This window comes from Camellia sinensis, chromosome 4 (genome assembly GCF_055761805.1).
Source record: "Camellia sinensis isolate YWXY chromosome 4, ASM5576180v1, whole genome shotgun sequence".
Taxonomy (NCBI): domain Eukaryota; kingdom Viridiplantae; phylum Streptophyta; class Magnoliopsida; order Ericales; family Theaceae; genus Camellia; species Camellia sinensis.
The window spans coordinates 63,635,066-63,654,335 of NC_138964.1; positions in this window are offsets into that span (position 1 = coordinate 63,635,066).

A 19,270-nucleotide genomic window follows, 5' to 3' on the forward strand; every position below is an offset into this window, starting at 1 on the left:
CCTATCCGTTGAAAAAGGGAAAATGAAAGGAACCTGGACTCATAAGTCGTATGACATAAATATGTGATTTATGTGAATGTATCAGTGTTGGCCATCTATCAATTGTTAATATTTTAGTCATTGTTCATGGTTGGTTTAGTGTATTTCTACTGGGCTGTGGCTCACCCTATATGGGAATATCATTTTCAGGTACAGGAAGCATGCCACCTCCAAGGACATAGCTTGGGAGGCTAGAGGCGGACATACTTTTGTTGTTTTACCTTTTTGATGTATTACATGTAAATTCAAGCCAAGGGCTTAATGTGTATGAGTGAGTACTCTTTTTGTTTTAACCAAGTGTTAACTTGGAAAGCTGTAAGCCCGTAGGGCATTTGCTTTTGTTGTTAACATGTAATACTTATGTAATGGAATTCTGATAAATGTAAGAATGTGGAACTTTTACATATCAACGCATGTCTTATTTGTTGGGTTTAATGTTATTATTTTGAGGGCGTTACAACTTGGTATCCGAGCGTACCGGGTTCGAATACTTTGGGTACGTGGGAAGTGATTAGTATCACAATGGGTTTGTCTCGCTTGATAGAGACTTAACTGTAGTATCATATGCTATGTGCTTAATTGATAACATGCTTATGTGACTATGTGGGTATGGGATTTAATTTCTAGGATGTTGATTGGATCCTTGGGTTTCTGGGAGTCTTGTTGGAAAAGCACTTGATCAATGCTATTTCTAACCGGAACTCTAGTAACGCCTCGGGACTATCATTATCCGGAAATGAAATTCGTAAGTGCTTATGTGTTTATGTGCTTATGTGGAGTGAATTACAGTTGTCCATGCATTAGGATGTGAGTGTTTAGTTTCGGGACATTTATGAATGTGCTAATGTTCTGTGTTACCTTTATTAGGATGTCAGGACGAGGAAGAGGTGCTAGGCGTGGTAGACCTGCGAGGCAGGAAGTACCGTTACAGGGTGAGATTCCGGCAGTGCAGGAGGGAGTTGGCCAGGCCAATGTGGCCGAGCCAGTGGGTCAGCAGGCTATGGGTGCCTTGGCCAGAGAGATAGCAGGAGCTTTGGGTATTCTTAGAGCTGGAAATCAGGCAGCTGAGGCAGGGCCTTCTTTCTTGAAGAGGGAGTTCTTCCGGTCTAATCCGGATGAGTTTATCGGGGATCCGAAGGAGCCACTGAAGGCTGATGAGTGGCTAGAGCAAATGAGTAAGACGTTCGAGATGCTTGGCATCGAAGACGGAGCACTGAAAGTGACCTTGGCATCTTTCCAACTGAAGGGAGATGCGGGTCAATGGTGGAAGTACGAGAAGGCTCGTGTTGGTGGTACTTGGGAGGCGTTTGTGAATGCTTTTCAGGAGAGGTTTTTGTCTGCAGCAGCTAGGGAGAAGCTGAGGGATCAGTTTAGCCGGCTTAATCAGCAGGGCTTGTCAGTGGCCGAGTTTGAGGCTACCTTTACTAGTCTGTCCAGGTTCGCACCTGAACTGGTGGCGTCTGAGGAACGCCGTTGCTATGAGTTTGAGCGGAAGTTGAGGCGGGGCCTCAAGTTGAGGGTTGGTGGGTCTTACATCCGAGAGTATAGACACCTAGTGGACGCTGCAGCTCATATGGAGCTCATGATGCAAGAGGAGGATGAGGGGCAGAGAGGCTCCAAGAGGAGCCAAGATGGTCAGGGTGATGGCAAGAGGCAGAGGGGTTCTAACCCTCAGCAGTCGCAGGGTGGTGTTGCTAGATCGACCTTCCCAGTGTCGAGTGCAGGCTCCGGGAGAGGTGGTCAGGGGGATTTCACCTGTTACAAGTGTGGCCAGTTGGGTCACAAGGTTTCTGTTTGCCCGCAGAAGGGTGGGGGTCAGAGAGCTGCTTCTTCTTCGGCTAGACCGCAGAGTCAGAGTTTGGGCAGGGGGCAGCCCTTGTCTTGTTATCAGTGTGGACAGCCTGGGCACCTGAAGAGGTTTTGCCCGCAGTTGAGTGCCACTTCGGGGGCGTCTGGTTCTAGGCAGACGCAGGGTTTTCAGCCAGCTCAGTCTGTGCAGGCCTCGAGGGCCAATCCGGGAGCTTCGTCATCCCAGTCTGTGCAGCAGTCTTTTGCTCCGAGAGGTGAGCATGTAGACCAGGGGCCTACGGGGCGCGTGTATGCTGTTACCGCGCAGGATTTAGTACCGGCACCATCGGTAGTGAGAGGTACTTTTCTGTTTTGCAACTCGGCTGCTAGTGTGTTGATAGACACGGGTGCATCTCATTCTTTTGTATCTGCTGCATTTGCATCTGTTTTGGAATTGGAGTTAGCACAGTTAGCATCTCCTATTTGTGTGGTATCGCCTTTGGGTGGTGAGTTGATCCTGAAACAGGGTGTTAGAGGATGTGATATAGAGGTCGCCGACTATAGGCTTCCTTTTCCGTTTGTTGTCATGCCTATGAAGGGTTTTGATGTTATTTTGGGTATGGACTGGCTATCGTCATACCGGGCTGTTATCGATTGCTACCGCCAGAGGGTCACGTTATGTACCTTGAGCGGGGAGTGGTTCCATTTCTTGGGAGACCGGGTTGGTAGTGTTTTGCCACCGGGGTATGATTCGCGAGGGCGAAGTGAGCTTAGTGGTCTACTTGCTAGCTTTGAGAGTAGTGAGTGTGATGAGACCCAGATTGTGTTGCCGAGGGTGGTTTGTGAGTATTTGGATGTCTTTCCCGAAGATCTTGTTAGTTTGCCACCTCACCGAGAGATAGAGTTCTCTATTGATTTAGTGCCCGGCACGGCGCCGATTTCTATGGCACCTTACCGTTTTGCTCCAGCAGAGTTGGTTGAGTTGAAAGTTCAGCTCCAGGAATTGCTCGATAAGGGCTTTGTTCGCCCTAGTGTTTCGCTGTGGGGAGCGCCGGCCCTCTTTGTTAAAAAGAAAGATGGTGCCTTGAGATTGTGTATTGACTACCGGAAGTTGAATCGGGCTACGGTTAAGAATAAGTATCCTATGCCCCGTATAGATGATTTGTTTGACCAGTTGAAGGGTTCCCGTTGTTTCTCTAAGATAGACTTGAGATCGGGTTACCACCAGTTGAGGGTCAGGGAGGAGGACATTCCTAAGACGGCATTCCGTACGCGGTATGGCCATTACGACTTTTTGGTGATGCCATTCGGGCTTACCAATGCACCGGCAGTCTTTATGGACTTGATGAACTGGATTTTCCGGGAGTTCTTAGACCGATTTGTGGTCGTCTTCGTGGACGACATCCTTATCTATTCGCCTTCAGAGGAGGAGCACGAGGAACACTTGAGAGTGGTACTTGAGTTGCTTAGAGCCCATAGGCTGTATGCCAAGTTTGGAAAGTGTGAGTTCTGGCTGAGGGAAGTCAAATTCTTAGGCCACGTGGTATCTGGAGAAGGGGTGCCTGTTGATACATCCAAGGTTAAGGCAGTGCAAGATTGGGCACAGCCTAAGAGTGTGTTCGAGATCCGCAGTTTTCTGGGATTAGCTGGGTATTACCGTCGGTTTGTGAAAGATTTCTCCAGGTTAGCGTCACCATTGACTAGACTGACTCGGAAGGGAGTCAAGTTTGTGTGGAGTGAGACTTGTGAAAAGTCGTTCCAAGAGCTGAAAGTTAGATTGACCACCGCTCCGGTGTTGATTATTCCGGAGAGAGGGTTGGGTTATTCGGTTTATTGTGATGCCTCACGAGATGGTTTGGGTTGTGTGTTGATGCAAGAAGGGAAAGTGGTAGCTTATGGCTCACGTCAATTGAAAATACACGAGAAAAATTACCCCACACACGACCTAGAGTTAGCGGCCGTGATCTTTGCCTTGAAAATCTGGAGGCACTACCTTTATGGTGAGAGGTTCGAGGTGTTCTCGGACCACAAGAGTTTGAAGTATCTGTTTACACAGAGAGACTTGAATCTGAGGCAGAGGAGATGGATGGAGTTCATCGAGGATTATGATTTTGAGTTACACTATCATCCGGGAAAGGCCAATGTTGTGGCCGATGCCCTTAGTAGGAAATCCATTAGTGATGTAGCTTGTATAGCCATCCGGGAATGGGAGATGTTGGGAGCACTTGGTGAGTTTGATTTGCTTCTGGGCGAATCTGTTGAGGCTGCGGCCTTGTTTTCTGTTGTTGCGCAACCTACACTTGTGACTAGAGTGTTAGAGGCACAGAGAGGTGACCTAGAGGTAGAATCCCTCCGAGAGAAGATCTCCAGTGGGAAAGTTGAGAAGGGTTTGACGGTGTATCCCGACCTGAGTGTGAGATACCGAGACCGTTTGTTTGTACCGGAGTCTTGCCGAGAGGAAGTACTCCGAGAGTTTCACCATTCGCGCCTTGCGGTGCATCCGGGAGGTACTAAGATGTATCAGGATTTGGGTCGCCAGTTTTGGTGGCGGGGTATGAAGAGAGATGTGGCTGTTTTCGTATCGAAGTGCCTTACTTGCCAGCAAGTGAAGGCCGAACATCAGAGGCCAGCGGGTTTGTTGCAACCCTTGCCTATTGCCGAGTGGAAGTGGGAGCATATCACTATGGACTTCGTTGTAGGTCTTCCGAGGACGCAGCGGGGTAGTGATGCTATTTGGGTGGTTGTAGACCGGTTGACTAAGTCGGCGCACTTTATTCCTATGCGCGTGAGAGATTCGGTAGATCATCTTGCCGACTTGTATATTCGGGATGTAGTGAGATTGCATGGGGTCCCAGTGACGATCGTCTCAGATAGAGATCCTCGTTTTACTGCTAGGTTGTGGCAGAGTTTGCAGAGTGCCTTGGGCACTAAGTTGACCTTTAGTACGGCCTATCATCCTCAGACTGACGGGCAGTCCGAGCGTACTATTCAGATCCTCGAGGATATACTTCGGGGTTGTGTCCTGGACTTCAGTGGGACGTGGGAGAGGCACTTACCCTTGGTAGAATTTGCCTACAACAACAGTTTTCAGTCTAGCATCGGTATGGCACCGTTTGAGGCCTTGTATGGCCGACCGTGTAGGTCTCCAGTTTGTTGGGCCGAGGTGGGTGATGCACCTTTGTTGGGTCCGGAGTTGGTTAGGGAGACGACGGAGAAAGTTGATCTTATCCGTAGGAGGCTTGTTACAGCCCAGAGTCGACAAAAGAGTTATGCCGACCGTAGGAGGAGACCTTTGGCGTTTGAGGTAGGTGATCATGTCTTTCTGAAGATATCACCTAGGCGAGGTCTGATGAGGTTTGGGAAGAGTGGGAAGTTATCCCCTTGGTTTATTGGTCCTTTTGAGATCCTTGAGAGGATTGGTGAGGTTGCTTATCGGTTAGCCTTACCGCCGCAGTTGTCCGGAGTGCATGACGTGTTTCATGTGAGTATGCTTCGGAAGTATGAGCCAAATCCATCACATGTGTTGGATTGGACCGATTTAGAGGTAGATGAGGATGCCTCGTATGAGGAGAGACCGGTTCGGGTCTTGGATAGGCGGGATCAGGTCTTGCGTGGCAAGACCATTCCTTTGGTGAAAGTCTTGTGGAAACATCACGGAGTGGAGGAGGCCACTTGGGAACGTGAGTTGGAAGTCCGTGAAAAATATCCGGACTTGTTTGTTGATATGTAATCTTGTATTTAAATTTTGAACAATTGTTGAACTTAAGAGCTTTTATATATGTCCTAAGTTGTGAAACATTGAAAATGTTTTGGTTATTTGGAAGTATGTTTTGGAACTTGCCTCATATGGAAGTTGAATGTGACACTATATGTGTTGAATGTATTGTTGAAATTGGAAAGATAATGCGTAATGTTAATGCATGTTGAAAGTAAATATGTTGTTTACATATTGTGAAATGCCTCTTGTTAAAGGGATGGGATGACCGGTAATGGGTCGAATTGTTGAATGTTAAAATGTAACATTGTTTAAAATGGAGAAAAACTTGTTTTTGAAAACTTGTGCTTAATTTCGGGGACGAAATTCTTTAAGGGGGGGAGGTTATCGCGATCCCGGGTTTACCCTTGTTGAACAGTGATCCGGACATGTGTCCGTGGATGTTGGTAGTTGTTTATTATCTTGTTTGCATCCTCTTAACTGGTATATTAAGTTATAGGATGTGTTGGGCAGGTTTGTTTCAGGTTGGTTGTGTTTGGGAGCCTAGTGTTGCTGCCCAGATTTTTGGCCCTTCGCTCGAGCGAGGAGTTTGTCGCTCGAGCGAGAGTTGAGTTGTGTCTGGTGGGTCGAGCCAGAGTGGCTTCGCTCGAGCGAGCGATGGCGTCTGGTTCTGGACCTGAGAGTTGCGTTTCTTGGCTCGAGCGAGCTTTTCTTGGCTCGAGCGGTCTGGTTTGTTCTTCGCTCGAGCGAGAGGTCTGTCGCTCGAGCGTGCTTCTGGTTGCAGACCTGAGGGTTTGAGTTGTTGGCTCGAGCGAGCATTCTTTCGCTCGAGCGCACTTTTGAGTTTTTGGCTCGAGCGAGGACTTCTTGGCTCGAGCGAGAGTTTTCAGTGTCTGGTCGCTCGAGCGACAAGGGCTTCGCTCGAGCGAGCGTGTTTTATATCAGCGGACAGTAGCGTTTTGAACATCACTTTTTCACTTTCTTTTTTTGATCAAACCCTAGATCCGAGACCCTCTCTCTCTAAACTTATATTCTCTCTAAGAATTAATCTCCCTAGAGTGTGAATCTAGCTTAGGGCCTTTGTTAAAAAGATAGAGAGCGTTGAGAGCTTTGTTTTAATCTGCAAAAGTTGGGATTTGGAACACGTTGATCTTCGAGTCTTCATCTCCTTTTTGGCTCAAACTTCGAGGTAGGGATATCCTACTCCTCTCTATGGATTTTGTTTTTAAATTTTAGTATTTTGAGATGTTGGGGTTGGTTTGGTAATTTTGTGAAAGTTTGGGGCTTTTGTGCTATTTTACAAAAGTTGGGGTTTTACTCATAATAAACCTAGATGCATGTTTGGCATAGAGAAATGGAATGAATGTTGAATTATTGATGAAAATAGGACCTAAGGGTTGAAATGTTAATTATGGGAATTGACCTAATTACATTGTTTAATTAATTGGGATAATTAATTGAGAAGAATGAGGAAATGAAATGTTGATTAAATATCCATTGTGCATTTATTTTCTGTTTAGAAATAATTGCTTTGGGCTATCGGTGGAGGATAGTCATGATTGTTGTAGACAATGCATGATGATTAGGCAAACTGAAACTAATCAATGAAGTGTGTCATGGAACTTGACGGTTGATAGAATACATTAACTATATGTATTGAGTGATTGTATATAGAACCCATGTGTTTGTATACGTTATGTGTAGAGGAGGAGATGGGGGATGTACTCCGCGGTTTAGGGGAAGATAGGGGATGTACCTCTAAACCGGATAGTGTTGGGGGAAGATAGGGGATGAACTCCGTAGATACAGCTCATATGCTTGTCTAGAGAAGTGAAGATAGAGCTTATATGCTTATCTTTGTGAAGTGTGGATATAGCTTATATGCTTATCTGTGGATATTGTGGTTATACATATCTGTTGTAGAATGTGGATATAGCTTATATGCTTATCTGTGGATATTGTTGTTATACATATCTGTTGAGAATGTGGGTAGTGCTTATATGCCTATCCGTTGAAAAAGGGAAAATGAAAGGAACCTGGACTCATAAGTCGTATGACATAAATATGTGATTTATGTGAATGTATCAGTGTTGGCCATCTATCAATTGCTAATATTTTAGTCATTGTTCATGGTTGGTTTAGTGTATTTCTACTGGGCTGTGGCTCACCCTATATGGGAATATCATTTTCAGGTACAGGAAGCATGCCACCTCCAAGGACATAGCTTGGGAGGCTAGAGGCGGACATACTTTTGTTGTTTTACCTTTTTGATGTATTACATGTAAATTCAAGCCAAGGGCTTAATGTGTATGAGTTAGTACTCTTTTTGTTTTAACCAAGTGTTAACTTGGAAAGCTGTAAGCCCGTAGGGCATTTGCTTTTGTTGTTAACATGTAATACTTATGTAATGGAATGTGGAACTTTTACATGTCAACGCATGTCTTATTTGTTGGGTTTAATGTTATTATTTTGAGGGCGTTACACCTCTCTGATGCCTAAGTTAGCCAAATAGACAAATGGGTAAAAGCTCTGTGTATTTGAGAATCAAAGTTGTGTTACCTGTACATAGGTTCTGTCATGAGCTTTTATAGTTTTTGTCTGGCACAATCCTAGTAGGACTCTTATTCCTCAGTGTAGAGTCCTCCTAGGAATCATACTCCTGAAGGATAATGCTTATCCCTCAACACCCTCTTCACTGCTTTAACCAAGTGAAATGGTTTTACTACGGTTGTATGATTACACAACCGAGCTAACACCGCTATACTCGAGCGGCAGTCCCAACCGAGTTTCACCTAGCTCGGTGATACCTTGCTCTTACAATTCAGCTCGGCGCGTCCACAAGTGACGCCTTAACTCGATTATCGCTCAACTATACCTAAAACCGGGGCATATAGACCGAGCTATGTCCAGCCGCGCATTTCGACCGAGATAATTGTCACCACAATTAGACCGAGCTAACAAAACTATGTCCAATTTGTGAAGTCCTTTTTACTACGGCCCACGGATCAGTCCACTGCAATGACTGGGCCTAGTTCGGCCCTAAGTGCACATATAAACTCCCTCTCAATTATAATGGTAAAGATAATGAGTGTAATGTGTTAGATTATAATGGTGAAAATGAACAATGTTGGATGAGTGTTGGAAGAGAGATTTGTTCCAAATATAGTGTATAGATGATGGTGTGTAAAGAGAGATTTGTATTTTCATATATGAATTACTTAAATGAGTACATATACACCCATATTGTTTTAATAGTCATTTTACTTGAAACTATTATTGTCATATAAATTTAATTGTTAAATAGTATGTATTGAGAAGATTCGTGGTGTGTAAATAGAACCTCCCCAAAATTATATAAAGAAATTTGGTCAAAGCCTCTCATAATAAAACTTTAATGCATTAAGGATAAATATAAAAAGTTTTTCTTAAAGAGTCCAACACTTACCATTATTCTCAAAACATTAAACTTTAAAATAATATAACTTTTGATGTAAATGGCGGTTTTTAATAAAATTAGTATTTTTAGAATTCTCTCATCAAAATCTATCAAACAAGATTCATGTTAACTATGAAATTCTTAAAATAAAAATAGACAAATAAATAAATAAAATTTACTATTGAAATTGATGTAAATAGTAACAGTAACATGTTACTCAGTCTCATAGTAATATGTTACTTTGACAATATTATCCAAAAAAAAAAAAAAAAAAAAGATATTTACTTTGTTCGTGCTCAATTATGTGTTTTCTCCTTAGGGGGTTTATGAAACAAAATAAATTAGGGTATCCTTTTCACCAAATAAGGGTCCAATGAAAAAGTTTTGACTAAATTTCCTAAATACATATAGCTTAGAATAGTTGAACTTTGGCCAAACGAAATCGGCTCAAATGTGCCAAACTAAAGGAAAGTTTGGGAAATTAAATTACTATAATAGTCAAAAATTTTTAAAAAACGCTAAAAAATGTCAAATATTTCTTTTCTTCTCTACTTTTTATACATTTTTTTTTCATAAAAAGTCAAAAATTATTTCAAACTTACTATTTGATTACTACATATTTTAATCAAAAATTAAAAAATTACTAAAATAATATATTTCCAAACCAATCTTAAAGTTAATTTTGACATTTGGTTTATATATATATATATATATATATTGACTTAATTTTAATCTTACTCCACACGCTCTCTGTATCCCAACCATTCCATGATATTTTGTAAATTACAAAAATCTCCTTTAACTTTAAAAATAATCATTTGATGATTTTTTTATTTTTTTTTTCAAATTTTGAAACTACATTTGATGATGTTATTCGCAAAGATAGTTAGTTAATAGGGTTTAGATTGGAGAACATAGGCACGACCTCTAGCTAATTGTTGAGTTGGGTTGCAAGTCGTGAAGGTGGCTGGAGAAAGGCACTAAAAAAGGGTGGCTGACTAAAGAGACTAAAAAAAGGCAATTGAAAGCGGTGAGACATTAGTTGAATAATTTATAGGTAGTGGAAGAAAATGGGTCAGTACTCCTTAATTTTCTTTCATTTGATTCCCTAATTTGAGTTTTAATATGTAATTGTAAATTTAAAGTTGTACATTGTTATGGACAAGAAATTGACTTGAAACAATATATTTACTTTTAATTCTAAATGAAATTTTTTTGTTGCTTTAATATTTATACGTACCTCAATTAATTTCGGAACGTGTGTAAAGTGCCTCCGTCAAGTGAATGGGGCAAATCTCAGACAAAATCCGTAGGCGTTCCTCCAAGGATTTAATAGCACCTATGAGAGTTGAATCTGACAATTGAAGAGAATACACTCACAGACCCCAAGTTGCACCCAGGAGGCCAACCCCTTGGGGTTGTTAGATAATACTTAAAATATAAAATTAGTGGTAACACAATTAAAACTTCATTTGATTGTAGTTCAAAAACAACTTAGGCCTCGTTTGGCAAGTAGTAATTTTAGTTAAAAAGTCAAGAAGTCGTTAAAAAAAATCAAAAAGCCAATAACCTAAACCAAAAAGTCAAATATTTCCCTTTTTTTCTCTACTTTTTGTACGTCTTTTCATAAAAAATTAAAAAGTCATTCCAAACATACTAGTTTTTTTTTATATCATATTTTAGCTAAAAAGTCAAAAAATTACTAAAAAAACATATTCCCAAATGAGGCCTTAATTTACATGATTTTAACCATTTTACCTTTAACTTTTAAAGTTGTTACTATTTAAAGTCAAAAATAAAATTTTAATTATTTGTTTAAGGACGTGCATAATACGCGTTTCACATTAGTATCAATATTAAAAAATAAAATTATTTTGATCGAAAATGTTATGAATTTTAAATAAAAATTATAATATCAAAAAAAAAATTACAATGTAAAAAATTATTAAGGGCCATAATTAAAATTTCACTATGGGTTTTGTGCTATAAATGTTGCAAATTATTTGTAACAAATAATACTATGAATCATTTTGATGAAAACAAATTAAATATATTATAGCGTTTGTTACCTATCATTATAAAATATATTATAGTGTTTGTTGTTGGTTGTGTGAATAATTCCTAATTGACGCTTCAAACACGTTGTCATGAAAACTTTCCCATGTGATAGCTTTTTCTCCAATTAATTGAATTTTTTTTTTCTTTTCCTCATTCTGTCTTCTATCTATCTATATTTATACTTACTATATATAAAACAAAAAATTAGATAAAAGTTACCACTCAACTAACACACAGCATATAATATAGTAAATAATTTAATTTTCTTTTATTTCTTTGAATTGTGCCCATGTCGTGTGTGCTAACCAATAGCACTTATGTCACATATTAAAACAAAAAATAAATGAGACTTAAAAATTAGATCTTAGATTTGCTCAAGAAAAGTTTTACCACTTAATTGGTATATAATATATAATAAATATTTTATTTTATTTTTTACTTATTTAAATTTAAAACACATCATATGTGTCAATCGCTAGTTTTAATAATAAAATGTTATTGATAATCAATAAGATGGCACTAATCAATATAATACTACCATCCTAGTTTTCTCCATTATTCACATTATGGGGTGTGAAATGCTCTATGAAAAAAAATCCAATAACTATATTTAAATAATTTCGTATTTTTTTATTTTTTTTAATGAATGACAACTGCTTTTTAAGATAAATATAAAGTAATTATACGATCATAATTATCAAATCAATTTAAAATTTGAAAAATGCTATGGTGCCAGATATATTCACCCAGAATTTTTTGGGTGGTTTTTGGGTGGGTGATTATATGGTGGAGATTAAATTTATGTAGTGTGGGGTTTATGTGTAGAATGAATATGAATCACAAGATGATAATTTAAACTAATTTTTGAGTAATTAAGTTTAAATTTATAATATTATTATTAAAATTTGAACTAAATATAACTTGATATATAAACAATTCAAATAATTAAAATTAGATCGGTAATAAGCATCACATATTCAAACAACATTCCCCAATATAAAATGAAGACTAAAGAGGATCTTTACACGCTAGAGCTTTTCATAAAGTATGAAGAGGATCCTTCCTGCTCCAATTTTCCATAAAATGTGTTCAACATGTCATATCTCGCTCAATGCCGGCCATATTGGTGAAGTGCTCCTTGATGAGTGAAGCACGTTTTGGGTTAATAATAAAACTATATGTATCAATTTATTAATAGATGATTTGATATAATTTTAAAACTTTTAAGTCTTTATAATTCATATAATGGATGGAGCCCGTAATTTTGAAATGACAATGTCTTAGCATACGTCGGTACACTAATTGATATACTAATTAGTGTATATAACACCACTAGTTGGTTAAACTCAGTAGACCAACTTTGTTAAAATCGAATCATTGTGAGAGGCACTTGGATTGGATCGTAAAATTATGTTGAAAATTGTAAGATTTTATTTTCAGTGTAAAATAAAATAAAAATTTATCAAAAATAATATATGTTAAATAATGGATAAATTACCAATACACCTCATGAGATTTGATTAAAATACGAATCACCCCCTGTAGTTCTAGAAATCACATTTCACCCCCTGAGTTTTCTAATTTCATAACAAATCACCCTTTTATTAATAAATCATCAACTTAATTAACAGTTTTTAATTTTTTTGATCAGTAAAAAAAAAATTATTGATGAAAAGACATACAATACATATGAAAAAACATCAATAAAGAAAATGAAGTGCAGAAAGTATCAAAGTACACCCTAAATCCCAACTAGGTTGGCACCAAGGAGGATACACAATCATTTGCTAGCACAACCAAAGAGTTGGTAAGAAACCAACAAGAAAGAGAAAAAAAAAAAAAAAAAAAAAAAAGCCAAAAGCACCACAACCATTTGTGAGCACACCAGCAAACCATCTGTGAGCACACCACCAAGCAGCTACAGCATGCTCCACAGAAAGAAAGAAATAAAACTCCCAAACAAGTCAAGATCCATCCCTGATACAGACTCCAACTTGTTGAAAACCATCTAAGAGCACACCAGCAACCATCTATGAGCACACCACCAAGCAACTACAGCATGCTCCACTAAAAGAAGGAGATAAAGCTCCCAAACAAGTCAAGATCCATCCCTAATGCAGGCACTAACTTGCTAAAGGTTATGAACTAAGTCATTAATAAAGCACTTTGAAAAATCTAGAAATTCCCTAGATATTGATTTGTCATTTTAATCAGTAAATAGCAACCCCAATTAAACAATCAAAGACAAATCAACACAACGATTTTACGTGAGAAAATCACAATTGGAGCGCCTCCAATTGTGATAAAGAAAACCACAGGCAAAAGCCACAAAACAATCCACTAAAAAGACAAAGGAATTTCATATGTATACTCTCAATTACCTAGCGAATCCACGCCCAAATTGAACCAACCCCTATGTGCCTCTTCCAGCCCCGTTTTCACCTCGGAATTGTCTTGCCCAACATTGAATCCACATTGCCGATGTCGAATCACGACGATGAGCCACTCCAGAATCCACAAAAGCTTCAGGCTCGAATTCTCCAGAATCCACCGAAGAACAACTCTCTCTCTTGTATAGAATGAACAAACAATCCTTTGATGTATACTTCTTAAACCATGAGTTGAATACACAATCAAACATCAAAGAAAACTAGTAAAATTGCCCCAGATATAAACCTTAATATCCAAGAAGAAGATCTGCAAGCGTAACCCTAAAATCTGACTGAATCACATACTTATAGCAATTTGTTAAGCGATCTCTGCTCGAGCGCCGGAATGGCTGCTCGAGCGAACCGACACTCGAGCGCAAGAAATTCTGCTCAAGCGGGAAAAACATCTCCCAGTATTTTTGCAGGCGATCAAACTTCTAGAACCAAGGATTCTTCACTCGAGCAGGGGAATGTCCACAAGAGTGGACAAGCAACTTTGAATGCATTTTTGCATTTCGCTTCGGGGGCGCTACCCCTTAACCCTGTTGTGGCGCTGCCCCGGACCCGCCAAGGGGCGTTGCCCCCTGGACCCCCGCAAGTTGACCGGGCAGCTCGATCCCTGTCATAGTCAGCGAAGTGGCAAACATGAAAGAATTATCTTCTGAAACTTCTCTACAAGACACAATTCGGGTTGGATTCGCATCTAAAAAACCCATGGCCTCATTGAAATAAATGAGCAAATAAAAGTACAACTGAAAGGAGTTTTGTCAAACGGGATTGCCAAGAATAAAAACCTAACAATCTCCCCCTTTGGTAATGCCGTGACAAAACACACCTAACAAATAAAATCCTAAACACCCCCAACCCATTACCGCCAACAAAAGCAAACTTCTTTCTCAATGTCATGATCTGCAAGACAGTTATTAGTGCTACAATCTCCAAAACAACTATTAGTGTCACAAGAGTATATGAAAAAGCAATAGACATATGACAAGAATATCTTGAAGCATGAGATAGAAATATGAATGGATATAAATTGGAGATTTTAAGAACATGTGGCATGATAACATGAAAACTAAGACACATGCACCCGACAGATGCACCCGACAGATGCACCCGACACATGGCATGAATACATGAAATTCTAAGACACATGCACCCAATAGATGTATCCGATAGATGCACCCGACACATGGCATAAATACATGAAATCCTAAGACACATGCACCTGATAACATTTCTCCCCCCCCCCTCCCCCTTTTGTCACGAATTGACAAAGGAAGCTCAAACAATGAAAGCAAGATCAAAGCACACAAGCAGGGACAAGATGGAAAAAAAATAATAACCTTCGAGAAGTAAGCAATAAACAAATAATGGATAGCAACACACAAACCAACTAATGCCAAACTCTCTTACCAAACTAATCCAAGATGAACCAAACTCCCCTTTACTAAAAGCAACCACAAATACTGAAAACAGTGAACAAGAAGAAAAAGACGAAAACAAAATATGGTAAAGCAAGCAAGGAATTTCTGATTTGTACCTTCAAATACACAAGATTATCCAAGAAACACAATTAGATGAAAACACAACGTGCACAGCCTCTAGAAGATTCCTCATAAACGAAAGTGATGCATTATGTGAAAAGCATAGATCCCATGATAAAAGTATATGTGTGATTCTTGGAGTTCAACAAGCACAAGATTCAAATCCTGGTAGTGATCTGAAAGCTGGACCTCCGGCAAGAGAATCTAAGCATAGTTAAGGAAAGTCAAACCACAAGGAATCAAGGGGTATTTGGTGGGTAAAAGCGGAAGATCCCCCTCAATCAATGAATCTTTTTTTCTTTCTTTTTTTGGCACATTTTTTTTTCTTTTCTTTCTTTTGCACATTTTGTTTCTTTTCTTTCTTTTGAAGATTTTCTTTCTTTCTTTTGCACACTCATTGGTGGGTGACACGCTCAAGAGTATGGAAACCGAACCAGAAGCATAGATATAATAAGGATAGCCTGGTTGGTGACACTGAGATAGCCTTTTCCTCATAGCTGGACTACAAAGAACAGAAGGGAAAGCCGTGGAGATGCAAAAAGATGAAAAGTGGTTAAGAGACTCAACATCACCCATGATATACTAGTATAAGTCAATTCCTCTAGAAAAGCAAAAGATACAATGGTAGAACTCCATAGAGAAAAATGATCAATAAGGCAGAAGACTCCGATATTTGCTAATCCAAGAGTGTGTACAGAATGAGACATACTAATCAAAGAACACACACTCCAAAATGAGTAATGACCACAGAAAGCACACACATATTAATATGAAATGGATATTCTCATCAATTCCAATATGCCATAAGAACTTAAAAATTTCAAGCTTGCAAAACCATACTAAGAAAATCTTTTTGGTTTTTTTTTTTTTTTTCTCTCTAAAATAAAGCAAGACAAAAAAATGAACAAGGGCACACTAAATGATACTACACATTAAATGACCCAAAAAGAAAAAACAAAACAAAAACCCAAAAACTAAAACAAATAAACAAATTAACACAAGTCAAGATTTCTCACCCAGATCGCTTTAGTATGAACAAAGTTGTGAGAATTGCGGTTCTTGGGTGGTGTCTTGACGTTGTGGTTCCCTTCCCCTTCAATGGGAACCCGTCTCGACTTGGTTTTCAACTTCCTATACCTAGGTCCAGGCAAATGTAAACTCGCTCCATGTTCAGTCTCAAGCAAAGCAAAATAGCAAGGTCTATTATGACCCTTAACTTCATTACGAACAATGAAGTGTCTCTTACCCCACGAGATGTTGGAATTTCTTTCATTTCTATAAGACACTTTTCCATGCAACTCATAACAATAAGGGCGAATATGACCATGATTACCACAATGATAACAAATAAAAACAGGATGTACATTTTTTTCTTTGACCTTACCAACTCTAAGAAGATTGAGAAGTCTTTCCTCTCGTTGAATCTGGTGCTCCCCTTGCCCTTGAGTTCTTACATCGTGAGACGTGGATGCACTCTGTTTTTGCTCTTTCTTACCACCAAAGCCAATGCCACTCTTGTCAGAACAAATTTGTTGAGACCCAATGATATTGTCAAAGTCTTTGATCATTTGTTCCAAAGACCAATGGTTGCCATAGTGCACTTGAGCCCTTCCTCTTTCTTGATGATTAGCTCTTCTAAGGCACCTTGAGACATCTCGAGAGTTTCAATATTTTCTTCATACGTTGCATAGATTTGTTGTAGCTCATTCCTCTATGTCTCAGAAGTCAAGAGTTTTGCACAAAAGACATGTCAGTCATTAGATATCTTGATGGCATCAATCCTAGCCTTAGAAATCTCCTCCTTTTGTTTGACAATCTCACTTTCACATGCTTTGAGTTTCATAGTGAGTTTGTCATTCAATTTGGATAAGTTAAGAAATTCCTTATACAATTTTTTATAAGCTTGCTGAAGCTCTTCATCATCACTACCTGAGGATTCATCATCACTCCCGAGGATTCATCATCTGTGACATTCTCAACCGGCCTCTTTGGATACTCTATATGTTCTTCAGTTTTAGAAGCCGCCATGAAAGAAAGGAATTGTTTATGTCTCTCTTCACCTTGATCTTCGTTGCCACTTTCATCTTTATCAGATTCTGATTCATCATACCAAGTGATAGCGAGGGCTTTCTTCTTTCTCAAATGAGTGAGGCATTCTTGAGCAAAGTGGCCAAATCCTTGGCATTCATAGCATTGGACTCTTTCAGAGTTCCCTTGTATCTTTCCTTTCTCCTTCTTGGCTATAGAATTAATTTTGAGTTTATCTTTACCTTTGGATTTATGAATAAGAGTAGATTCCAAAAGATTATGATTCTTTTTCAGAAAAGATTTTTTAAATTGTTTTACAAGAGCATCCATAATCTTGGAATCTATCTCACAATCCTTATCAGAATCCACTCTAACTTTATGAGCACTACTAAAAACAATAGCATCTTTTTGTTTCTTTTTGAAATTCCTATGTGCCTCATAAGTTTGGAGATTTCCAACCAAATGATCTAGCTTGAGGTTGTCAATATCTTTAGCCTTCTCAATAGCCGTAACTTTTGGTTGGAACCGATCGGGCAAGGACCTCAAAATTTTTCGTACAGTCTTGGATTCCAGTATTTTTTCACCTAAATTGAAGCTAGAATTTACAATGTCACTCAACTTCGCATAAAATTCATCAAAGGACTCGCTACCTTTCATTGAAAGGTTTTTGAAACTAGACGTAAGCCTTGGAAGTTTTGAGCGTTTAACAGAAGGAGTGCCCTCATGAATAGTTTGTAAGATATCCCAAGCTTCTTTTGCTACTTTACAATTGCGAACACGACTAAACTCTCCAGGTGTGACGGCGCAAAAGAGAGAATTGATAGCTTTACTATTCCAGCTACTATTTTGGTAATCAATTATGTCTCACTTATCAATTGATTTGGGAAAAGTTACTCCATCAACGGTAATCGTCAGTTCGGTAAACCCATACATGACAGATTACCAAAATTTTTCATCAATAAATTTTAAAAACGATCTCATCCGAGCTTTCCAAACCAAATAATTGGATCCGTCAAGTAGGGGTGGTCGAACCATAGAATTTCCCTTACGAATCGAATCCTTTATCACAAATCAAACATGATCTCGCTCTAAATGATTTTTATTTTTTTTTAAATAGAACAACCTGGTTTGATACCAATTAAAAAATCTAGAAATCCCCTAGATATTGATTTGTGATTATGTATCAATTTTAATCAGTAAATAACAATCCCAATCAAACAATCAAAGACAAATCAACACAACAATTTTACATGAAAAAATCACAATTGGAGCACCTTCAATTGTGATAAAAAAATCGCGGGCAAAAGCCACAAAATAATCCACTAAAAAGACATAAAGGAATTACACAGGTATACTCTTAATTACCTAACAAATCTACGCCCAAATTAAACCAACTCCTATATGCCTCTTCCAGCTCCGTCTTCACCTCAGAATTGTCTTACCCAACGTTGAATCCACAATGTCGGTGTCGAATCACGACGATGAGCCACTCCAGAATCCACCAAAGCTTCAGGCTGGAATTCTCCAGAATCCATCGAAGAACAACTCTCTCTCTTGTATAGAATTAACAAACAATCCTTTAATGTATACTTCTTAAACCATGAGTTGAATACTCAATCAAATATCAAAGAAAACTAGCAAAATAGCCCTAGATATAAACCCTAAAATCCAAGAAGAAAAATTATCTTCTGAAACTTCTCTACAAGACACAATTCGGGTTGGATTCGCATCTAAAAAACTCATAGCCTCACTGAAATAAATGAGCGAATAAAAGTAAAACTGAAAGGAGTTTTGTCAAACAGGATTGCCAAGAATAAAAACCTAACATACTTGATAGAAGGGCATAAAAATTTAACCCACAAAGCAATCCTGACCTTAATGGATTCACACAACCTATCAAGATCCACCTGAGCATTGTTAAAAGTACTGTCATTTCTCTGTTTCCAGATCGACCAAAGCACTGCTAGGGGAATTGCTCTCCAGATCATCTTCTCCTATTTTTTGAGCTTAACATCAGTGCACCAGTTTAGCAAACCACTGACAGACCCAGGCATTACCCACTGTATACCTCACCAGTGCAAAATTCTTGACCAAATCCTCCAAATAAATGGGCAAAATAATAACACATGATTGACACTCTCCACCTCACTTTTACAGAAAATACATCTAAGATCAATACCACCACTGAGAACTCCAATTCTGTGGAGATAGGTAGAAGTCTTAATCCTAC